This window comes from Balaenoptera borealis (genome assembly GCF_965194805.1).
Source record: "Balaenoptera borealis genome assembly, chromosome: 1".
Taxonomy (NCBI): domain Eukaryota; kingdom Metazoa; phylum Chordata; class Mammalia; order Artiodactyla; family Balaenopteridae; genus Balaenoptera; species Balaenoptera borealis.
This window is the reverse complement of record NC_138860.1, coordinates 109,434,717-109,461,368: the sequence shown is the minus strand read 5'-3', so window position 1 is coordinate 109,461,368 and position 26,652 is coordinate 109,434,717.

Here is a 26,652-nt window from a genome sequence, read left to right as displayed (position 1 = left end):
CCCCACTGCAACCCTATAGACACCTTGCAGCACACATGCTGGCATAGGGTTCATAGTAACTGTTGAAGAGTTGAATGTGGGGATGACTGAATGAATTGAAGACACACAAAACTACAGTACAGATTATTCTACTCAGTGGGATGGCTCTCTGTCTTACATGTCTGCTTATATCTCAGTGGTATTTCCCTTCTGCCTCAGTTTTCCCAATTCCTAAGCACTACAAATTGTCCCTAGCTAGATTGTCTTAGCTGGCCAAGTGAAGAAAGCCATACCAGCTGCCCTCCAAAATTGTATTCAAGACCAGAGTTGAAACAGTACCAGCTTTCCAGAACTGAAAGGGGTTTGTACTAGATGGGACAATTTTTTGATACTTCAGTTTTTAAATGATTCACATTGGCGAGAATAGCCCCCAGAATGGAGGTCCGCACCAAGGAACTTGTGCTGATAGCTTAGATTTCAAAGTGTTCACATTTCAACCTTGGTTGGCTTGACATCCTGTCTACCTAAATGTTTTGGCTATTCATTGAACAGCTTGCATAGCCTGTATAGTTACCATGGAGCCCGTGTTAGACTGAATGCCATTTAAATCTTCTAAATCCCTCTGTTAAAGGATTTCATCCCACTCTCTGCTTCCTCCAGCAAAATAAAATTTGAACAATGGCAGTCAGTAGGTAACTCAGAACAGGCTATTGATTTTTCAATGTCTCCATCTGTAAAACAGAAATGTGATTTCTTTTTACGTAACATTTTGCTAAGAATCTTGACAGTAATTAGGTTTTGATGGCTATAAAATACACTGAATTCCTTAGAACTACAGCTATCTGTCATTTCTCTCTAATTTGGTAAAAAAAAAAAAAAATTGAATTAATTTAAAATATCTATAATGAAACATGCCAATAATTCCTGCTAGTTGCTAAACGTGTACATTTTTTTTAACCTTTTCAATTGCAAAAGAAAACAAATTAGAAAACAAAATCTTGATTTTTTTTTCCCCTCTGGATTAGAAAGGACAGTTTTCTGTTGTTATTGCAGTTCTTTCATTTCCCTTAATCACTGATTCATCTTTAATTTATCAGGTGGCATTTTCCCAAGGGATCTAAGCAACTGCTATTTTGGGTGTGGGAGATTTGTAATTTTTCCTCTCTATTTTTAAAACTATGCAAGTATTCACACGGAAACTCCTAAGAAATGTTGTATTGGTATTCATCTCAGCTTTACGGGTTGGAGAAATCCGTCCCTAAAAACAGTAGGAACACGTGGTTTGAGGGAGGGTAACTTTGCCCTCTGTTATGTTAACAGAAGAACACCAAGAAGTTTTCCTCGAGACCCTGTCAGGCATCCATCATCCGTGCATGTATCCGAACCTTTGTAAATACATTCTTATTTCAACCTATACTGAATCTTGAAGTAATACACTTCCATAATTTCATATCCATTATGTAAAGTTCTAGTACCATTTACTTACTTTACATTTTCTTTCTTCTAAATCCCAAAGGATGCCCCCAGTCTAGTTCTACAGGAGTCAGTGAACAAGTCCATGTGAGTTACCCTTTTCAGATCTTTCATATTATAAATTTTGATTAAAGCCCCTCTTACCTTTGAACTAAAATGTTCCACTTATTTAATATATTTCATAGTCACTGTCATTGATGGATGACCTGATAAATACCAACACATTAGCCCTTTTCAGGAATCATCTTTTTATTTCTCTGCCACATATGACATTGTTGATCATATTCTGTTTCTTTGAATTCTTTCCTACCTTGGCTCCTCTGGCACACTACATTACCTAAATGTTTACACTGCCCTTCAGTCTTCATTCTGTAAATATTCTCTTTTTCCCTTATTAGCTTCAGCTCTTCCTCTGTGCGATCTGAATTTAGAATTTGACTCCCATTCTTCTGAGCCACGCGTATTCCCTCTAATACGTTTTTTTCCTTTTTTAATTGACTTCAGGGGTCAATCTAGAATGCTTTTTTTTTCCCTAGAATTCAAAAAAATCCGGAATCAAAATTAAGGGATTTCAGATTTAAAATAATGTAGGTATATTATTTTATAATATACCCTCTTGTGTCTTGACTGACAAATGAAACACTTTACAGCCCAAACAGCCTCAATAAGTCTTTCCAAAGTTTATGGGCAAGTTTATCTTTCCATATTTGGTTAAGCTGAGTGCTCACTGCAGAATATTACCTTCTCTTTCTAGGTCATTACAAATGTGTTAAAATAAATTTAGCCCCAATCTTTAGGAAGCTTCACAGTTTGTGTGTGTCCAAGTTACACTTGCTTTCTAAAAAGCAGAGATGCAAAACTCAGCAAACTTCATTTATTATTTAATTGATTTCCTTGATCATATAAACACTAAAATGCAGGTCTCTCCTAAGATGGTCCATTCTCTCTCTAGAGATACCCAATTTCCTGCAGTGTTCCTATTCTACTTTATCATTACACTATAGATACTTTACATGGAAAGTTTTTTTAATACAACCTCTTGTTTATTTCTTGTATGTATACTTGAAGCCTATTATAAAAGAAAATACAATGACAACATGCATAAGAATTACAAAACTTCTAAAGTATTTTAACAGTTACTACAATATCATTATGCATAACAATGAATAAAATTTGATTTATCTATACTCAATTTTAATTATACTAAAATGGAAATAATAAATGTAGATTGCTACATTAACTGATCAAGCCAGCCTTAGTGAGGCAGAATGAGGGGACACATAAGGCATGGGGTTTGGGGGGAGGTTTGAACCATCATGAATTTCAAAGAATATCAAACCTGTCTACAAAACTACTTTAATTTTGTGTCCTTTCTAGAGAGGAAAGGCTGTTAGAAACTGCATTTGATATGGTTGTCATCATCATACCTTTGCCCTCTTTCTCCCCTATTCCAAATACTAATTACAACTTAAATTGCTTGGAAGTTTACCAAGAAATAAATTATTTTTACTTAGTTTTTTTATTGTGACCATTAAGGAACAATTGTGCATTCTCAATAAAAATTCTAGTAGTTGTGTGTGCATATGTGTGTGTGGGAGTATTGACAAACTGATTCTAAAATTTAACTTGAAATGCAAACAGTAAATAGCAATAATAGTTATGAAAAAGAACAAAGTTAATTGAACTGCACTACTAGATATGAAGATTTATTATCAGGTTATGTAATTGCCACTTTATTTATCTATGACAAAGTTTCCACTACAATGCACTGAGGAAAGGGTAATCATTTCAATATGATGCTGGGTTAATTTATATTTATATGGGTAAAAATGAACCTTGACCTCTATCTCATACCATACATAAAAGTCAATTTCAGGTGGGTCATAGACTTAAATGTGAAGAGTAAGGTAATAAAGTATATAGAAGAAAATATGAAAGTGTATCTTCGTGCCTTCAAAGTAGGCAATGATCTTTGAGAAATCACAAAAGTAAAAAAAAAAAAAAATCACAAGATACAGAAAGCACTGATCATAAAAAAGAGATTGGCAAATAGGACTTTATTAACATTAAGAATGTCTGTTTATGGTGACACCATTAAGAAATTAGAAAGGCAAGATACAGAGTGAGAGAAGTTACTTACAACACATACATCTGACAAAGAACTCATTTCCAGAATAAAGACTTCCTACATGTCAATTAATAAAAGATAAAAAACCCAATTTTAAAACATGGGCAACACATTTGAACAAGCACTTTGCCAGTGTATACAAATGGCCAATAAGTGTATGAATACATCATTAGGCATCAGGGAAATGCAAACTGGAACCACAATAGATACCATTTCACATGTCAAAATAGCTAAAATTAAAAAGACTGGTAATACTAAGTACTGGTGTGAATACTAAGTACTGGTGTGAATCACTCTGTGTGGATGGGAATGTAAATCAGTACCACAGCTTCATAAACTCTTTGGTAATATATTCTACAGCTAAACATACCTACTATATGACCCAGCAATTCAATTCCCAGGTATATACCCAGTATAAATGAGTGCATATGCCCACCAAACCACATGTCAAAAATATTCGTGTCACTTTTATTCATAATGGCCAAATTGGAAAAAATCCAAATGTCCCTCAACAGTAGACTGGACAGATAAATTGTGATTATTCCTATAATGAAACACTATGCAGCAATAAAACAAAAGAATACAGTATGGCTACCATGCAAAAACATGGATTAATTTTGTAAACATAATGTTGTACCAAAAGCTGGACAAAAAGAGTTCCTATGAAGTTCAAGATCAGACAGAATTATTCTACAGAGATTGGACTCAGAAGAGTGATTGCTTTTTGGTAGGAGGATAATGAAGTAAATACAAAGGAATCTTCTGGAGTACCGGAAATGGTCTTCACTTTGATCTGAGTGATAGCTATCTGAGTGTACATATATTTTAAAAATTCATTGAGCTATAAAGTTAAGATTTGAGTACTTTACTATATGTGCATTAGACTCAAAAATAAAGGAGGAGGAGTAAGAGGGGGGAGCAGAGAAAGAGGGAGGAGAAGTAAAGGAGGAAGAGAAGCAGGAACAGAAATAATAATGTGAAAACATGAATTCAAGCTGCTACAAAATAACTACATTTTTGAGAATATAGATATTTGCTTCATAGAATCATCTCTAATGGCCTTATTAGTTTGGCTTTAATAACAAAAAAAGATAATTTAATATGGGAAAAATCCTTTTACTTCTTTGATTTAAAAAAAAGGTAAAGTCACAGAATATATGTTAATTTTTCATAATGATTTAATTTGCTATTATCTGTATTTATGTTGAAAGTTATTTTCTAGTTTTTCGTATTATTTTAGTCTCACCCCATGCATCTAGCTGTTTAACTTTTTTCTATAGTTACCAATCTAAAAAAAAAAAAAAAAAACCCTTATAGCTCATAGGTAGATTTACACATGTATAAAGCACATTATTAGAGAAAATAATAAGCAAATTTTAAATGACTAGTGTTTTTATTTATTAAGTTATGCTGTTTTCTAGAAGTGAACATTTATCAGTATTTTTATTCAGAGTTATTTGTAATACCAAAGTCAAAATAAATCAGTTACAGATAAAATAAACTAATATCTTTATGCAATGTTAGTTACAGCATTAAAACAGTGCACCTTTAATATAGCATGCTATTAATGATTAGGCATTAGAGAACATATAAATTATCTGAATGGCATTGCTTAATTTGATACCTAATTTGACACATACTTTTTTTTTTTAACATCTTTATTGGAGTATAATTGCTTTACAATGCTGTGTTAGTTTCCGCTGTATAACAAAGTGAAGCAGCTGTAAGTATACATATATCCCCATATCCCCTCCCTCTTGCATCTCCCTCCCACCCTCCCTATCCCACCCCTCTAGGTGGTCACAAAGCACCGAGCTGATCTCCCTGTGCTATGTGGCTGCTTCCCACTAGCTAGCTATTTTACATTTGGTAGTGTATATGTCCATGCCACTGTCTCACTTCGTCCCAGCTTCCCCTTCCCCCTCCCTGTGTCCTCAAGTCCATTCTCTATGTCTGTGTCTTTATTCCTGTCCTGCCCCTAGGTTCTTCAGAACCTTTTTTTTTTTTTTAGATTCCATATATATGTGTTAGCATACGGTATTTGTTTTTCTCTTTCTAACTTACTTCACTCTGTATGACGGACTTTAGGTCCATCCACCTCACTACAAATAACTCAATTTCGTTTCTTTTTATGGCTGAGTAATATTCCATTGTATATATGTGCCACATCTTTTTAACCCATTCATCTGTCAATGGACACCTAGGTTGCTTCCATGTCCTGGCTATTGCAAATAGTGCTGCAATGAACATTGTGGTACATGACTCTTTTTGAATTATGGTTTCCTCAAGGTATATGCCCAGTAGTGGAATTGCTGGGTCTTATGGTAGTTCTATTTTTAGTTTTTTAAGGAACCTCCATACTGTTCTCCATAGTGGCTGTATCAATTTACATTCCCACCAACAGTGCAAGAGTGTTCCCTATTCTCCACATCCTCTCCAGCACTTATTGTTTGTAGATTTTTTGATGATGGCCATTCTGACTGGCGTGAGGTGATACCTCACTGTAGTTTTGGTTTGCATTTCTCTAATGATTAGTGATGTTGAGCATCCTTTCATCCTGGCAATCTGTATATCTTCTTTGGAGAAATGTCTATTTAGGTCTTCTGCCCATTTTTGGATTGGGTTGTTTGTTTTTTTGATATTGAGCTGCATGAGCTGCTTGTATATTTTGGAGATTAATCCTTTGTCAGTTGCTTCATTTGCAAATATTTTCTCCCATTCTGAGGGTTGTCTTTTCATCTTGTTTATGGTTTCCTTTGCTATGCAAAAGCTTTTAAGTTTCATTAGGTCCCATTTGTTTATTTTTGTTTTTATTTCCATTTCTCTAGGAGGTGGTTGACACATACTTTTAATGCATGCTTTAGATTTATTCATTTTTCCAGATGTTTAATATTATACTTCTAGAACCAAATCTATATAGCCACATCTATCTGAGCTTTCCACATAATAATTTGCTGGCAGTTACATTAAATATTTGCACTTGGATATTTGAAAATAAACAGTAAAGATTTCTTTACAAGGAGTGAATATCATATACGAGTTTTTAAATAAGTAGTGTGAACCTGAAGTGGTAAGGGTAGTCAATTAAATCTAGTCCCTATCTTTAAAAAAATTTTTTTCAGTTTCTTAGGAAGACCAACATGGCCATTGAATATAACAGTATATACACTGACTGCATTTGTTTTGGACTATCTCTTTTGAGCATGTTGGTATGGAGAACAGCCTTAAACGAGAGTCTCCCTACGGGTCAGAAAGCTGGCTTGTTTACTGTCCAGTGTAATAAAGATAACGTCTCCCTCCAGGGTGAAGTTCTGTCAGGTTTGATTTCATTTAATTATAAAAGATTCAGGTCCCCTGAACTCAGGGTTGTTCATGTGTGGGACATAATCCCACTGAGTACACAGCATCTACCTGGGTCTTTCACAGCACAAGGCGAACCAAAGCAAACATAAATCTCATGATAATTTCCATACTGTGAATAACAAAGTCCTTTGTCTCTGACCCAGGAGTCTTGCGTCTCTGTTTTGTCTCTCTATCTAGGAAACCGTAGCAGACTAACTTCCAAGTAGGGTTCTTGACAATCAACAGTTTGTTGCTTAAACAAATATTACACAATCAAAGGTAAGCTCCTGCTTCGTTAAATTTTTCACTATTCTGCGGACCTCACCAATCTTTTAACTACTAGAAGCTTCTGTACATGCATTTCCTTCCCCTAGAATGCCCTGCTCCATGTAATTGGTCAGGAATATTTATTGAGAGATGGCCATGGGCCAGTTGGTGTGCTAAAAGTTGACAAGAACTCATGGATTTTACCCTCATGGAGAATTTAATCTGGAGGATCCACTGGTTTGGTAAACTCTGCTTTGCCCTTAAAGACGGAGCTCAAGTCTTATGTCTTCAGAAGAACCTTTTCACTCATTTCTGCTCAGCTGTTCTCTCCTCTGTGCTTCCACGTTGTATTTGATCCTCATCATGGCTTAACTCTCAGTCTCAAGGTAGTGACCATGTCTCATTTATTTTTTATCCTCATTACCTACCTCCACGCCTGAAACCTACTTGGCCCTACATAAATGTTTAAGGAAGAAAGAAAGGGACGAACAACAAAGAAGCATACAGACTCTATACACTGCTTAGTCTGTTCTCATGCTAAGGACAAGATTAGGTTGAGGCTTTGACTCATATTTTATTTCATTTGTTTGTACCCTGTGTCCTAAATGACTTAGGCATGATTCAAAGCCCAGAGGCAAGGTGCCATCTTGGCACAAGTCCTTACTTTTTACCCAGAGAGTTACAGATGACCTTTGATTAGGAGTTACAAGCCTGGTATAATGGAAAGGGCATATGCATTAACAGAAGCAGATTAAAGGCTGGGCCCTGGGACTCCAGAATAAGGGACACGAAGACATCAGCGAAAGTGTAAGTGATGGAGAAAATTGTTTTCTCCCAGGATTTCTCTCTGGAAAAATACTATAAAGTGTTGGGGAAAATTCTTTAATACATTGAGGGGATGAGGGAGTAACAAAGTAGCTGATAACAATTACTAGCTTTCTCAGAAAATGGAACATATAAAGTGCAGAGCTCTGGTTTCCATGAGGGGTATTAGGTTTGAAGCCAAAAGGAGAAAAGCTACTGCTATTACGAGTCTTGCTTCTCCACACCACTTCCCCCAATCTCTCAGCGTCTCTGCTAAATAAATGTTGAATAAACAGTTTAAATTTTTCAGCTGGTGGTGTAGTCGAAGAGGAGTGAAGTGGGAATTTTACTCTGGTGTTACTATTTGGAGAGACACAGATGTGGCTTCAGATCTTAAGTTTGGGAAAAGAGCTTAACCTCTCCAGGCAGAACCAGCTACATGATTTATGGAGGCCAATGCAAGATTAAAATGTGGAGCCCCTTGTTCAAAATTATTAAGATTTTCAAGATGACAAGAGTAAAGCATTAAACCAAGCATAGGGCCCTTCTACGTGGGGGAATCTGTCAGCTACAGAGTTCATATGCCCTGTCTCTGGGCTCCAGATGCCTTGTGTGAAAAGTGTTGATAAAAATGACTCCCTCACAGGGTTCTTGTAAGGATTACATGAGTTACCAGGTGAAAGTGCCTAGTCTATTGTAAACATTCAGTAGTTATTTGTTCCCTTCTTTCCCCTCCCCTTTCCTCTCCTTCTATTTCCCCAACACCCTTCATTATAATAAGGGTAATATATTAAATACACCTATGCTATTGGTTAAATTAACTGTCAAAGAAACAAATATAATGTACTTGTAGATAATGTTAGGGATAATTTTCTATAATAACAAAGATAGTACAGGAAGATTGAAATCCATGAATTAAATCACTTCTTAAGTCATAACATAAAATTTCTCCCCATCAATTACTTTTAATGAGAATTAATAGGAATCAATTTTTCTAGTGCCATATTTTGCAATTATACAATACAGTGCTAGAATTAGACTAAAGATCTTTTCTTAGTTCAATTCCATATAGATTAGAGCACTCTGCTTTAATTATCTCAGAATTCACTGCACATTCACAAAAGAATGGTATCTCCTGTGTGTATATTTTTAACAAAGTATAAATCAAAAGAATTGGTTTTATTTTGTTTATTTTTGTAGAGTCAGTCTGGACAGTAGCAGAGATACCCTGCATACCAAGTGTCCTGAATATGAAACTTAAGAACTTTATATGAAATTCCCTCATGAAAATATTGAAAAATGCCAAAGCATCTGTTATGTAAATTAAATATCAGCCTTGGGCAGCTATGTATTTTGGGTCATTCACATTATACAGTAAAATGTTTTACTTTCTCTTAACTAGCACAAATTCCCTCTAGACCTAAGAGTCACTCACACTCACATACTTAAGTACAGAAAATGCAAATGACAATGTTTCTGAAACCCAGTCATAATACCAAAGAATACATATTTTATAGTCATTGAAAATTATATTTTCAAATAAATTTTCTGATGTTTTTGTTTTAATTGTCAAAAGAGTTGATGCTTTCTTTTAAAATGTTCTGCCTGAAAAATATAAGGGATATAAAATTGAATTAAATTTTAACAGAATAAGAAAATATCCAATGTATCTTATAAACATGACCATTATTTCAGTTTATAACATGGTTCATGGGGGAAGTATGGACTGGGAGTTTGGGGTTAGTAGATGCAAACTATTACAGATAGAATTGATGGACAACAAGTTCTTACTGTATAGCACAGAGAACTATATTCAGTGTCCTGGATAAACCATAATGGAAAAGAATATAAAATCAGAATGTATATATATATGTGTAGCTGAGTCACTTTGCTGTACAGCAGAAATTAACACAACATTGTAAATCAACTATACTTCAATAAAATAAAAATAACATGGTTCCTGTACTAAAAGATTCACTCTATCTTCATAAAACTTAACAAAAATATTGTATATATATTATAGAGAGACATATTATGTATATACATATATATTTTTAAATAATGTGTGTGTATCCAAGAAGAAGAAAACATCCTTGATCTTTTCCTATCTATTGTTTATTGGAATTTAAATAGGCCCAAAAGATAGGTAATCTTTTGTTCTCCTCTGATGTTATATAATAAAGCCTTCTTTGCTAACTTCATCACAAGCAATAGCTGAGTGGCATAAGAGCTTCCCCAAACCCTATAAATATAAATGCAATCACATAAGTCTGTATAATTCATAATGAGTATAGTAGTTCCTATTCTGCCTACCTCTGAGGGTTGGGAGGAGGATCAATGGAGATAAAATGTAAGAAAGCTTTCTGGAAGTTCTAAAGCTTTTTATAAATGTGTGGGAATACAGTAAAAGGTTGACATTGTCATGTCTAAGTATTGTCAAACACCACGTATTAAATGGATGGTTTCTTGTAACACTGTGTTAGGTATAAAGTGCTAAACTATTTAAAACACTGGCTCCAACACTGTATTTTCAAGTTATGATGCTATAGTTTATGTCAGAAACTGTGAACTCTCCATGGAATATGATCCTTTTCCTAAGTACCCAAAAGAATATTTGTTACTAATATTAATGGCTGAAAAAATTTTTATTTTGTTTTACTTGTAATGTGGCACTAGTAATGTAGCTTTCACCATGGACTAGTTAATTTAATATTTTTTTAATTCCAAAAAACTCACTGTTATGTAGCAAATATCATAGTCATTTTTCCCAAATGTTTCTAAATGTGTAAGTTGTTCTTTTACAAAAATACTCTTCAAATGTATTTCATATAATTTGTATTTTGTTTTAAACTCTTTAATTAGATATATTAGAAATTTAAGAATTCTTAACTACATCCAAGGCCTGTACCAAAGTTTTAAGCCATATATCTTCAATGTTAAATGTTGTAATACAGATTGCCAACAAACATAAGAAAGAAAGTTCAACATCATTAATCATTAGAGAAATGCAAATCAAAACTACAATGAGGTATCACCTCACACCAGTCAGAATGGCCATCATCAAAAAATCTACAAACAATAAATGCTGGAGAGGGTGTGGAGAAAAGGGAACCTTCTTGCACTGTAGGTGGGAATGTAAATTGATACAGCCACTATGGAGAACAGTATGGAGGTTCCTTAAAAAACTAAAAATAGAACTACCATAAGACCCAGCAATTCCACTACTGGGCATATACCCTGAGAAAACCATAATTCAAAAAGAGTCATGTACCACAGTGTTCACTGCAGCTCTATTTACAATAGCCAGGACATGGAAGCAACCTAAGTGTCCATCAACAGATGAATGGGTTAAAAAGATGTGGCACATATATACAATGGAATATTACTCAGCCATAAAAAGAAACGAAATTGAGTTATTTGTAGTGAGGTGGATGGACCTAGAGTCTGTCATACAGAGTGCAGTAAGTCAGAAAGAGAAAAACAAATACCATATGCTAACACATATATATGGAATCTAAAAAAAAAAATGGTTCTGAAGAACCTAGGGGCAGGGCAGGAGTAAAGACACAGACGTAGAGAATGGACTTGAGGACACAGGGAGGGGGAAGGGTAAGCTGGGACAAAGTGAGAGAGTGGCATGGACATATATACACTACCAAATGTAAAATAGCTAGCTAGTGGGAAGCAGGCACATAGCACAGGGAGATCAGGTAGGTGCTTTGTGACCACCTAGAGAGGTGGGATAGGGAAGGTGGGAGGGAGACAGAAGAGGGGGGAGATATGGGGATATATGTATATGTATAGCTGATTCACTTTGTTATAAAGTGGAAACTAACACACCATTGTAAAGCAATTATACTCCAATAAAGATGTTAAAAAAATTTTTTTTCATTAAAAATATATTGTAATAAAAGTGCTTTGGGGGCTTCCCTGGTGGCGCAGTGGTTGAGAACCTGCCTGCCAATGCAGGGGACACAGGTTCGAGCCCTGGTCTGGGAAGATCCCACATGCCGCGGAGCGACTAAGCCCATGTGCCACAACTACTGAGCCTGCGCGTCTGGAGCCTGTGCTCCGCAACAAGAGAGGCCGCGATGGTGAGAGGCCCGCGCACCGCGATGAAGAGTGGCCCCCGCTTGCCGCAACTAGAGAAAGCCCTCGCACAGAAACGAAGACCCAACACAGCCAAAGGTAAAAAAATAAATAAATAAAAATGAAATTCTTTAAAAAAAAAAAAGTGTTTTAATATATATTATCTTGCTACTTAATTGTTTTCCAACTAATTTGTTTTATTACTTAAAATAGTAAAAAACATTGCATCTTAGAATATTTTCAATTTTCTTCTCTTTTCTTGGCATGTCTGTGACCAAGGTCCAAATTTAAAGGTAAACTACAGCCATTTTCTTGCTACTTCTGATTTTGATATTTTGCTTAGCATTTTTTCCATTTAAATTGATATTTATCAGATAGCATATTTTCAAAAATGTTCACCGTTAAATAGGGATCTAACTCCAATGACTAATTAGAAGGTATAGATGATTTATAGTGACATTCACTGTGGTATAATCATATACATAAATAATTATTTCTGAGTTTGGTAACAGATAAATATGGATATTCAGGAAAATAAAACTACATTGTGAAGTTAATATATCTGAAACAGCCAAAAACGACACAGAAAATTACGAACTTTGTCTCCTCCTGAGTGTCACTCTCTCCTCTAGAATGAGTGGATTTCTGAAGGACATTCCAGTCTTGACATTCCCTAATGAGATGACTCTGCTTGGGCTTTGCCAGTGGATTTTGACAATTCAAACAGAAAATCCTGCTTTAAAAAATCACATCTGGGGCTTCCCTGGTGGCGCAGTGGTTGAGAATCTGCCTGCCAATGCAGGGGACACGGGTTCCAGCCCTGGTCTGGGAAGATCCCACATGCCGCGGAGCAACTAGGCCCGTGAGCCACAACTACTGAGCCTGCGCGTCTGGAGCCTGTGCTCCGCAACAAGAGAGGCCGCGATAGTGAGAGGCCCGCGCACCGCGATGAAGAGTGGCCCCCGCTTGCCGCAACTAGAGAAAGCCCTCGCACAGAAACGAAGACCCAACACAGCCATAAATAAATAAATAAAGCAAATACTTTAAAAAAAAAAAAAAAATCACATCTGGACTTTCTGCTTTAAAACCTCAGGTTGGTCATCTCCTGACCACCATACTAATCACCATGAAACACTAACTTCTGAATAACAAGAAAGTGATGTAGCAGAGAAATAGAAGAGGACTTAATGTGTATGGAGTGTCCGCTAGATATTAAGTATCATAGTAAATGACTTATATTGAGTATTTTATTTAAAGAGAATGAGATATCTCTTAAATAAAATATCTGAGAGCTAGAACACACACTACTAATGACTTACTTCCTAGATAAAGAAGAATACAGAAATATGTGACAGTGCTATCTAGTGATTTTTTACTTAAGAAATTACAAATAATAAAGAATTATGATGATAGTCATCAAGACTGTGTAGTATTGAAGGTAGGATAAACATATAGATCAATGGAGCAGAATAGAGAAACCAGAAGTAGATCCATATATGTGTGTTCAGCTGATTTTTGACAAAGGTGCAGAAGCAATTCAATGAAAAAGATAGTCTTTTCAGAAAATAGTGTTGGAACAATTGGGCAAAATAAGGGAAAAAACAAAGGAAACTTGACCTAAACTTCACCTTTTATAAAACTATTAACTCAAAATGGATCATAGATTTAAATGTAAAATGAAAAACTATAAAACTTTTAGAAGAAAACATAGAAGAAAATATTTATGACCTGGGGTTAGACCACGAGTTCTGAGCTATGATACCAAAAGCAAGGGGAAAAAAAATCAATAACCTAGACTTCATAAAAATTTAAAATTTTGCTCTGTGAAAGGCCCTAAGAAGATGAAAGACAATTCACAGACTGGGCAAAAAATGTTTGCAAATCACATCTCCAGCAAAGGACTTGTAAGCCAAATATATAAAGAACTCTCTAAACTCAACAGTAGGAAAACAAGCCATCCAATTAGGAAATGAACAAAAGACTTGAACAGACAACTCACCAGAGAGGATATGCAAATGGGAAATAAGAACATGAAATGACATTTAATATCACTGGCCATTAGGGAAACACAAATTAAAGCCACAATGAGCTACCATTACACACCTATCAGAATGACTCAAATGAAAAGCACTAACAATATCAAGTGCTAACAAGGATGTGGAGCTACTAGGTCTCTCATACACTGCTAGGGGAAATGTAAAATGGTAGAATTACCCTGGAAAACAGCTGAGCAGTTTCTTATAAAGTTAAACAGTCACTTACCCATACAACTCAGCAATTGCACGTTTGGGTATTTAACATAGAGAAATGAAAACTTATGTTCACACAAGAACCTGTATGTAAATATTCTTAGCAGCTTTATTTGTAATAGCCAAAAACTGGGAACAACCCAAATGTCCTTCTAGGAATAGACAAACTGTCCGTGCTGTGGAGTGAAAAGTAACAAACTATTGATAGATGCAACGACATAGGTAGAACTCAAAGGCATTATGCTAAGTGAAAAAAGCCAGATGCAAAAGTTTACATACTGTAGAATTCCATTCCTGTAACACTCAGTGACAAAATGAGAGTGATGAAGGACAGATGAATGTTGGCCACCTTTTAGGATTGCGAAGAGGGTGTGAAAATAAAGGGTTAGTGTGAGGGACTTTCTTTGTGGCAACAGAACAATATCCTTATTGTAAAAGTTGTTATACAAACCTGTACATGTGATAAAATTTCAAACACAAAAAGAAAAAGAGTGCATGTAAAAGCTAGTGAAATCTGAACAAGTTCTGTACTTTATTTAATGGTATTACACCAATGACGATTACCTGGTTTGATGATTTAGTGTGGTTACTTGAGATGTTATTAGAGAAAGCCGCATGAAGGATGCACAGGAAATTATCATACTATTTTTGCAAGCTCTTGTGAGTCTTAAATTATTTCAAAATAAAAAGTTTTTTAAAAAGTAATGTATGATGTGATCAGAATATAAATTTACTTCCACCTGCAACTTCAAGTCTATATGAATATCTATACCGGTTTAAAAAAAAATCTTGACATATCTAAGATGTTCAAATCCATACTACAACAGATACAGAAAGAACGAGATTTCAGAGTGATTTCTCTAGTAATCAAGTCTTTTAAAAATAATGTTTACAAAAACAGGAAAAAAAATAATTCGTTGGTCTGGCAAGAGCTTTGGAAGAGAAGGAAGGAGAGAGTGAGGAGATTTGAACCTAATACCAGAGGTTACCATTGGAGATAAATTTAGGGAAAATAGACCCAAGATAATTACAGTTATCAGGGAAAGTGCAGTGATGAGCTAGATTAAGCAATGAGTTTCATTTAGTGAGATTAAAGCCAAAGATCACAATTTAGACTTCAAATTGCTGTTTCTGTTATTTGCTGTCTTTTTAAGTTAATGACTGAGCTACTTTGGAATTTAAAGTTCTGGTCTTTTTCTTTTTTAAAAGCATGGAAAGTCTTATTTCACCAGGTGACAAGATTTATGATATACCATCATTCTTCTCTAAAGATTTCTCTCAAAATTCAAGGAGTCCCTTTGCAATTGGAAGTATCCTGTGATCATTATAGTGTTCATTCATGTGAAGTGGTTTACAAATTGTTTTAGCATCTTGGAAATATAATTGGCCTTGGCTCATGATTTCCAATGATTTCTCCTATCTATAGAGAGTAAACGTCTCCAAAGTTACAATAGGGAAGAAACTTACAATCTCCCTAGATAACTTTTTTCTGAAGACGATTTGCTAACATTCTATGTCCTTCCTCTAAATTAAAGATTATGAGGCAATGACATCAGAAAATTGGGTATTTGTGATATGGGAGACACGGATCAGTTCTTGGATGGATATTCAATGCACAGATTATAGACAGTGATGCAGTCACCATTGCAGCAAATGGACTGCAACTACATATTTTGAATTATTGAAGCAGTGGCTTGAAACTATTCAGTAGATCAGATGTATTGCCTTCCTTCGTGAGATTGATGAGAATTCAGCTCTGCTCACCACACTCCAGCGCAGAGGACCGGAGGGCATTTAGCATGCTGAGAAAGGTCAAAGTAAGCCTGTATCCGTTTCTGAAACTAAAAATTCCAAACTCCTTGCTACCCATTAAAATGAATGAAGAAAAGCTATGTTGTGATGTGTAGCATCCTGAAGACTTGCTAGACGCATAAAAGGAAGGAAACTTCTGTGGCTCAGACCAGGAAATGTTTATTTGTCTCCTTCCAGAGCATAGAAAGGATCACAGTGCTATGCACTGGCTCACTCCTGAAACATTATCGGATCAAAAGTTATATGCAGCTTAAATAATGGAAATTCCAACATAGAAAATCCATTACTATATTTGGCCCTTCTTTTTGGCAGAGAGTACAGAAACAAAACAGCAAAGTAATTTTGCTATTCAAATTGATTGTGAAATGGATTTTTCATACAAAAGGCTGGAGTCAGATCTCACTGTAGGCAAAAGTATGAAAATTTAGGAAAAACACTAATTCTGCAGAATACTAGGTTTCTGAGCAAACATTTGCCACTAGTGATGAAATATACTTAACTCTCAAGTTGAGCTTAACTCTGGTCAAACCACCACAGTTCCAGATTGTACGACACGGTTAAGCATGTGTGGAATACCCTTTGTCAAGCATGAAAATGGCTGTTCTTCAGGCTGAAATAGTGGGAATTTGCTAAGATGGAGATTTTTTTCTTTGCTTATGTGCTTCTTATTAGCATGTCAGGCTAATCAGAACTAGAATTCTACCACTCTCTTTCCTGCATTTTTTTCTCCTTCTTCTGACTTCCTCTAGTATTAGAGATCACAGAGGGCTTGGCATAATTTGGCTTCTGGAAGAAGGAAATGTGACAAGTAATGTGCTATACACACACACACACACACACACACACAATTTCTTTCCTTTTGTTTTCAATTTCTTTCCTTCGAGTTTATATCTGAAATTCTGTTTATTATCCTCAGTCAAATTAAATAATAAGGATCAAAACAAAAATTTTCTTTGAGACCCCATAATTGTTCATCTCCTGGAGAAAGGAGGAACTGTATTTATTATCAATAATTTAGAATGACCATGGTAACAAAAAGGGCTAAATTAGTCAATTAGATTGTGTTGCATCCTTTTTTATTGATTAATATTTGATACATGTGTAAGAATATATGTAACAAATTATTTATGAGACACAATGAATTGAACTGCCACTAACCTAGTCCCAACTTAAGAACATTGTGAATAATGTTACATCTACCTGTGTGTCCCTTCTGTGTACCATTTCTTTGCCTCTCTGTTACCCAAAAGGTACCACTATTCTGAAACTTGTGTTTATCCTTCCCTTGCCCCCCCCACCAGTAGTTTTATCACAACTGTATTTAGGTCTAAACAATATACTGTTTGATTTCTTAGTTTGGAGATCGTAAAAATGGTAATCTAAAGTACACATTTTATGATTTCCTTTATTTAAATAACATTTTGTTTCAATAATCCATTGACGTTGTTGCATATAATTGTAGATCATTCATTTTCATTGCTGCATGAAATCACATTGTATAAATTTACAATTTAATGATCCATGATCCTGTCAGACATTTGGGACATTCTAACTGTCACCCAGTTAACCAGACCCTTATCATCACCCATTTAAATTTGGGTAATCCTGACTACCAATAGGCTAAAAAATTTTTTCAGTTAGAACAGGATTAGCACCATGATAAATTACAGCCCTTTGTAAGGAATAACCCAAGAAAGCACCTTAGATCCTTCTGGTCATGGGATGCTTAGCCTTTTAGTAAGCCATACTGGTTCTAATATTTATTCCTTTCCTTTTTTGCACACAGGTTTTGTAACACTATATTGTGCTTCACATTTACTTTGAATGAACATGGTCTGAGTTTTGAAACCTTGAATGGAGAAATAATTTCCGTAATGGAAAGAACTTGTGCTTGGATCAGTCCCATCTGGATTTAAACTCTGGTTCTGCCACTTTCTAGCTATCAGATCTTGGATAATTTATTTAACTTCCCCAAATCTCATTTTCTTCCTCAATAAAATGGAAACAATCATACATATTCATAAGATTGATTTTTTTTAATTTCCTTTACTTTTGGCTGCATTGGGTCTTCCTTGCTGAACGAGGGCTTTCTCTAGTTGCGGTGAGTGGGGACTACTCTTCCTTGTGGTGCACAGTCTTCTCATTGCAGTGGCTTCTCTTGTTGCGGAGCACGGGCTCTAGGCACGCGGGCTTCAGTAATTGTTGCATGCAGGCTCAGTAGTTGTGGCTCGCGGGCTCTAGAGCACAGGCTCAGCAGTCATGGCACACGGGCTTAGTTGCTCCGTGGCATGTGGGATCTTCCCAGAACAGGGATTGAACCTGTGTCCCCTGCATTGGCAGGCAGATTCTTAACCACTGCGCCATCAGGGAAATCCCATAGATTGATATATTATTAAAAACATAATATGTTAATGCCTAGCCTAATGTCTGGCACACAGAAGGCATTTAATAAATGTTTAAGGGATAAAGGTTTGAAGAATGAATCGGCAAAGTGGTGAACAAGGAGGCAACATAAATGCCTATGGAGCAAAGAAGGTAACCTAAATGTGTGAATCAAGTGAAAGAAAATACATAGTTGTGGGTCCTATTGGAATAAGGGAACAAATGCCCAGTATTCACAGGGCTGCCACATTTACACACAAGGTTGTTCTCTGGAGGTGCACTATATGACAGCCCTGGTTTTCTTATATAACCATAAATTTAGAAGCAGGAAGTCTGCTACAGCTATTCTACAGTGCTGTCAAAAGCTAATGTTCCTTTAAGCTATCTTTCTTCTGTGTACGAAGCATGTAGTTTTTGTCCTCATAATTACAGAATGGCTACTGCACCTCCATATATCTGTGTTCCAAGCAGGAAGAAAGCAAAGGGTCATATGTTGTCATCACACAGTTTCTCCTCTGGGCTTCCCTTCCCAAAAAGATCCTGTTTATGTTATCTTTGACCAAAACTGTGCCTTATGGCCAATCCAGCCTACAACCATGACTAAAAAAATCAAGTGTTTTAACTTTCCAGCCTCTATAATAGAAGACAGGAAATTTTACAAACATATTATCCCTTCCACTGAAGGTTAAAACAGAAAACTTTTTTCTAAGTTTAAGGAAATTGTGCTCATGAAACATATATATCACTATGTATATCTGTTACATTTTATTACAGTTTTGACTAGGTTGTTTAAGGCACTACATAAATAACTCAAATGGTAAACATTTTGCAAAATAACTGATTTCTTAAAGATTATACTGCAGGCTAAAGTATGTGAAACAAATAGAGGAAGAGGGAACAATACAAAATGAAACACACTAGGAAGTGGAAGATATTAGAACATTCTCTAACACCATATACAAAAATAAACTCAAAATGGATTAAAAAACTTAATGTAAGACTAAAACTCCTAGATGAGAACAAGCAAAACACTCCTTGACATAATTCACAGCAATATTTTTCTGTCTCCTAAAGTATAGGAAATAAAAGCAAAAATAAATAAATGGGACCTAATTAAACTTAAAAGTTTTTGCACAGCAAAGGAAACCATTGACAAAACAAAAAGACAACCTACTGAATGGGAGAAAATATTTACCAATGATACAACTGATAAGGGGTTAATATCCAACATATATAAACAACTCAGACATCTCAACATTAAAAAAAAAACCACCCAATTAAAAAATGGGAAGAAAAACTGAATAGCCATTTTTCCAAAGAGGAAATGCAGATGGACAACAGGCATATGAAAATGTTCAACATCACTCATCGTCAGGGAAATGCAAATCAAGACCATGATGAGATATCACCTCACACCTGTCAGAATGGTTATCATCAAAAAAAACACAACAAATGTTGCCGAGGATGTGGAGAAAAGGGAACTCTTGTATGCTTGTTGGTGGGAATGTAAATTGGTGCAGCCACTGTGGAAAACAGTATGGAGGTTTTTCAAAAAACTAAAAATAAAACTACCATATGACCCAGGATTTCCACTCCTGGGTGTATATCCGAAAAAAACAAAAACACTAATTCAAAAAGATACATGCACCCGAATGTTCATTCAGCATTATTTACAATTGCCAAGATATGGAAACAATCTAAGCGTCTATCAACAGAGGAATGGATAAAGAAGATGTGGTATATATATATATATATATATATATATATATACACACAATGGAATACTACTCAGCCACAAAAATACAATTTTGACATTGGCAGCAACGTGGATGGACTTGGAGGACATTATGTTAAGTGAAATAAGTCAGACAGAAAAAGACAAATACTGTATGATATCACTTATATGTGGAATTAAAAAAATACAACAAACTAGTAAATATTGCAAAAAAGAAGCAGGCTCACAGGTATAGAGAACAAACTAGTGGTTGCCAGTGGGGAGGGGAGGGGCAACATAGGGGTGGGTGAGTGGGAGGTACAAACTATTGGGTGTAAGATAGGCTCAAGGATGTATTGTATAACATGGGGAATATAGCCAATATTTTGTAATAACTGTAAATGGAAACTAACCTTTAAAAATTGTATAACAAATAAAAATTAACAAATAGAATCAAAAAAAAATTTTTTAAGAGAACCAACAGAAATAATAAATAAATAAATAAATATTTTTTTAAAAAAAGAAAAGGAAGATAGAGGAGAGAAAATTGAATTAAATATGATGACAATAGTTAGCAACCATCTTAAGTGCTTGTTTCTCAAAATCAAAGTCAACTTGCACTCAACCTCATCCTCCCAGAGTGTTGATGAGGCTGCTGCAGAACAGAAAAAAATCTATAGATGCTTCAGCCTCCACAAAAACCCATACATAATAATTTTCAAATATGAAAAAAAATGTTGATTTTATTATGCTATGTAAGAATATTGACCACAGTCTTAAAAAAACAGTGTTTTCTCTATCTGAGGAATTCAAAACAATTAATAGACATTAAAATGTATTCAGAAGAAATTTGCTAACAATATACTATGTATGGAAATTAAAGTGAATCAAGGATCTTTGCTCATTCTCTCCCTTGTTTTCTCTCCATCACTTCTTTTTTATTCTCTCTCTTTCCCTTGCTCTCCTTTTCCCTAAACATGCATATAAAAACACACACATATTAATCCAAATAATATTATATTTCTCTACAGTATTTTAATAACATACATGCACATTTTAATAACAAATACGCATTTGTAAATAAAATAAGGTATTAGAATATTAGAGCATATAGTTTAATCTGTAAGGGAACAAATGTTTTCAAATTATTCCTTTTCATTCTTACATTTTTTTTAATGAGACAAGACAGGATGGCAATAACATGTTCCACTGTCTAGTCTTCCCTTTATCCTAACTTCTACCATTATGCATAAATAAAAACAAATACAGTTTTCCACACACTTATAATGCAGCCATAAACAATCACAAGGAATGTTATTTCCATTTAAGGTTTATGTCTCCAACATTTTAGTACTATAGTAATAGTTTTTATTTTCAACAACACATCAAAATCCACTTTTAAAATTGTGCATATACTATGATTCTACAATTGTGAATTTGTTTGTAATCATAATGTAATGAACACATTTAAGAGAAATCTCAAGAACAGTATCTAATGTTTTATCACAGTAGTATAAATAGTCACATTTTAAATTCTTTAATTCATTTGACAATTTTTTTGAGCACATGCTATGTGCCAGATATTATGACTGCCTCTTTTCTTCTCATGTTAAGCCTGGGGTCTGTCTTAGTCTCCACTCAATTGCTGGCATCTAACTAGTGTCTGGCACATAGTAAGTGTTGAATAAGCATTTGTCGAATGCATGAATTGACATTCATCTTCAAAGTCTGTTTCTGTTTTCTGGTCTACTTCTTAGTCACTGTGAATCTAAACCTTTCTTTCCAAAAGAGTAATCCTTTTTCTTATAGCAGAATTTCAGGCTTGAATGGTGGTTGCCTTTGTTTTCCAGCTATCTACACGTGTGCCAAACTGCCTGAGGCGTTACTTGAGTGAATTCTGAAAGCATCTCTCTTGCTCCTCCACAGTCACCATTACCTGAATTCAGTTCACTAGCCAGAATCTTCTTGGATATCTTCTCAGAGGCATTCTGTTGTGAAAATCAAGCACTTTTAAATACAAGCATCATTGAATCACCCAAAAGACAGCTCAACCAAAATTATCCTCCCCACAGAGGGTAAAACTTCCATGAACGTCCTTTTCAGGCTCATTTTCTTACAAATACCACTGGTGAGTGTAACATTAAATTTCAATAATTTTATAATAAAGAAGTTTATCAGATTGCTTTCCTCTCTGAGAGAAAATATTCAGGGCATGTTGTGACTACCAGGAGGTGTCACATTTTTCTCAGGGATTCTAGATCTATCTTGTACATTTAGCAGCAAACCATAATATTTTATGTAAAGTGTTTTGTAAGGTTAAGGGTCATATAAAATGAGGTTAGTGAATGTTTTCTTTCTAAGAAAACAAATGTTGTATGTGAAAACATATTTACCGGATTACTAAGGTTACAATTGTGACATATCAAGACTCTGTGAGCTTCTGCTGCATATTATATACTTTATTAATGTCTTAGTGAATCATTGTATAATAAGTATTATAAAGTAAAATGTTTAAAATATATTGGAAATGTCTAATTCTGTGTTGGAACCAACTGCCAACCCACCATGAACTATGGCCTAATTTTATGCTTAGTTATGAAGCAGCTACAGTATGAATTATCTCTCACCCAAAACCATTCCAGGTCAATGAAGTTCTAAATAGTTCCTGAAGCTATCTCCTCCCTCACACCGTTCATGGGAACCCATATTTTTAAATACCTATAAATGTTCTCGGAAGCTGTGAATCCCAATCCTGTTCTATCACTAACCTACTTTATAATTTTATGTTGCTTTCCTCCCTGCAAGTTTTCTTCCCAGTATAAAAATGAATTTTAACCCAATACTTTTCTCACAGGGACATTGTGAGATTTAATTAATTAATTAATGTATGTAGAACATTCTGGGAAACTCAGAGGCAACGATATTGTGTAAGTATAGAGTATTATACTAAAGTTTCTAGACTGGCTTAATTATACAACAATATACATTTTCAATATGAATATTTTGGCACTGTATTCTCTGTGCCAATATTATAATCTAAAATAATTATAGTAACTTTACTTTTCAAAAAAAGACATCTTTTTCTTAGAATACCAAATGCCACTAGTCTTTTAGCTGTGGTTAAAATGACAGTCTTAGTAATTTTCTATTAGGAACCAAAAGTCATATATAACAAATTCAAAGAAAGTGAGGAAAATGACTGCCACAGTTGGTCTTGGCTGTGGATGTTTATCATGACATGCTGACACCATTAGCGATGAATTAGTGTTCTAAGGGTGGGCTTACCATGGTTCTACACAGAGCCAAATTTGAGTTCAAAGCAAAACTTGATGAAATAGTGTTTATGTGGCAAGAGGCAACAATTTTAAGGGATGGGAAAAACTCTGTCACAATGACAACCCTAAATTTTCTTTTGTTTGTTCCACCAAATTGAAAGCAATAGGAACCCATCATCCACCAATATGCATTGTCCCATAACTTGTCAGCTGCTAAAATAATTGCCCAACCACTTGAATATTTTCAATATATTCCAGCAAGCGATGGCAGGGTCAAATTCCCACAAAGTATAGAATTTATGATCTTAGAATCCACTTCCTTTACCAGCTGAATCCCTCATGCATATATATTTAACACCCTACTTCTAATAACAGAATTATTTGAACTCACAGTGCCTGTCATCTGTTATTCTCAAAGTACTTTACTAATAATAAATAATCTGTGAAATTTGTCTCTGCTGGGTATTACTACTTCTGTTTCAGCAGCAAGTCCCTGAGGTTGGTCCTGTCTATTACCACCAAGATGTCTGATTAGAGGAATGAGGAGTGGAACTGGGTACCAGGGCCAAATTGCAAGGTGGGTGGCTGGTGATTCTGCTGCTTTCTGTGCTGTCAAAACAAAAAACAAACAAACAAGAAAAAACTTCCAGCTATGGCTCCACACAGGGACCAGTTTCCAAGTCTGAATCCCTCGGCAAAACAACGGTGCAGTGAAGCTCAGCACAACAGTGGCGGATCCAGGACCAAAACGCTGCCCTAATCCACACCTGTTCATCGTTCCTTTAACCTGCACTTGACTCACTACTCCTAGCTTCAGTGTTTCAATTCCTCTCACCCAAGAAGCCAACAGAAGACCAGAATGACAACTCCCTTTTTCTGAGATGAACAAGTGGAAATCATAATAATCTTAGAGCATTGGCAGGAGTAGTATGTCTTGTTTATTTGTTTTTCTACTTCGGGGATAGTAACAGAATATAAAAATAAAGTTTCATGGATAATAAATGTAAAAAGGGAAGCATAAGATGGTCAGGTGATCTCCAAAAACAACTTGATTTGTCATTTCAAATGTTACGTAATACACACCCTCTTGAGTTTTTTGTTGTTGATTCTGAGCACCTCAAAATTACTATATATTCATTTCTATTTGTGGATAAGGCCTGAGTAACACTATCAGCATTAAATTTGTCTTAATTAATTTCTAAGCTGCTTGGCTCTTTCTTGCAAACTTTCCTTAACCACTTATGCAGATAAAGAAATGTGATTCTCATATGAAGATGGAAATTCTTCAGATTTGTGAAGATACCAAGTGTCATAAGGATATTCAGAGTCTCCAAAATTAATATTAGTCCTAGAGTGCAGTCTTTCTTTTTTTAATCAAAATGTGAAAGATCCTGGAGTAATTGATACTGTTCAATTATCAAGTAAAACTTCTGAGCTCACATTTTTATATCCTTTCTTTCCCAAATTCCACACAGTAAACATTTAAAGTACAAAGATCCATATCAGCCCTGAAAGTGGTTAAGAATGCTGTTTGCAGACCAGACATTTTGTTAAATTTCAGGGCAAAACATGGATGAAGTCATAGTCAAAGTGCTGACATAGCACCTTTGTGAAAATTAGGACAGGACACCTTTTGAGGAGACAGAGCTCTGAAAGCACATTTGTATCTCTCTAAATGTTGAAGAGCCCTAAGATTCCATTCTTGATTTCTCCTCTGTCTTACCCCACTCCTTAGAAAGTTCTCATGTCTTTAAATATCATCTTAACACTGACAGCTAAATTTGTATTTTCAGCTTCATCTGCCTGCCCGTGTTCTTGATTCATGTATCTATTGTCTACTCATCATATCCACCTCAGTAGGCAACCAGCCTATCAAAGTTAACAGGGCAAAAAACAAAAACAAACAAACAAACAAACAAAACTCTTTCAATTCCCCTACCTCACCCAAACCTGGTCTTTCCCTTTTCAATGAATGGCACTACCTTTCACACATATATTTAGCCCCCAATTCTAGATGTCATCTTTAATTCTTTTCCCATCTCCTACTGCAACCCTGAAGCATGTTCTGTTTGTTGTTTGTTTATAGTAAATCTTCATTCAAACCATTCTCACACCCTCTGCTGGGACCAGCTAATAGAAGCCATTATCACTGTCATCATGACTTATACCGCAGCCTCCTAACACTTGTCTCGGCCTCTATTCTTGCTCCCTATACAGTCCATTCTTCACACGGCAGAGCGATCTTCTCAGATTATAAATCAGACCCCAGCGTTGTACAGTTCAGACCCCTCCAACAGGTCCCCAACAGAGAATAAAATTCAAACTTATCATCATGGTGAACGAGGTTCTGCGTATCTGGTCGCTCTGTAGTTCTCGGACCTCATCTAAAATACTCGGTTCTCTGCCCTCCTAACATTGGTCTTTTGGTTCTTTTCTCAAAAATACCAGGCTTGTTTCTGCCTTAGGGCCATTAGACTGCTCTCGGCATCCATGCCCTCATGCTATACATGTTTATTGAGCACCTATCATATGATAGGCTGTTTTATGCAAAGGAGAAAACAACAGTGACTATGGAACCTACTTCCAAGGAGTTTACATTCTAGTGCCTAAAGGAATTCTCTATCATCTCTCATCAGGACTCCTGAATAGTCTCTTAACCCTTCTCTCTGCTTCTAGTCTTACTCCCTTTAAATCCCATGCTTCACACAGCAGTCAGAGGGTGCCAAGGTCCACAGAGAGACTTTCTCTGAAGATTCTATATAAAACAGTGTTCCTCTCTCCATCCCAGGTCCCTATCACTTTCTATTCTTCTTTATTTTTTTCATGGCCGTTATAGTAATCTAAAATGGTATTATAAACTTAGTTGCTTACTTTTTTATTACCTGTCTCCCCCGCTATAAGCTTCATAATGGTGGGGATTTTGTTTTTTTATCCCTAATTCCCCAACTTCTTAAACTGCACCTGACACATAATACAGATTTAATAAATACTTGTAGAGTGAATACATTAAGAAGGATGTCAAAATACACAACATGCACAGGAAAGAGCTTAAACCGAGTGGAGATCATTTCTTCTGGAAGTGCATATAAAAAAATTCCAAACTTGGAATTATCAAGTATATGGAGTGGAAGGAGCCTT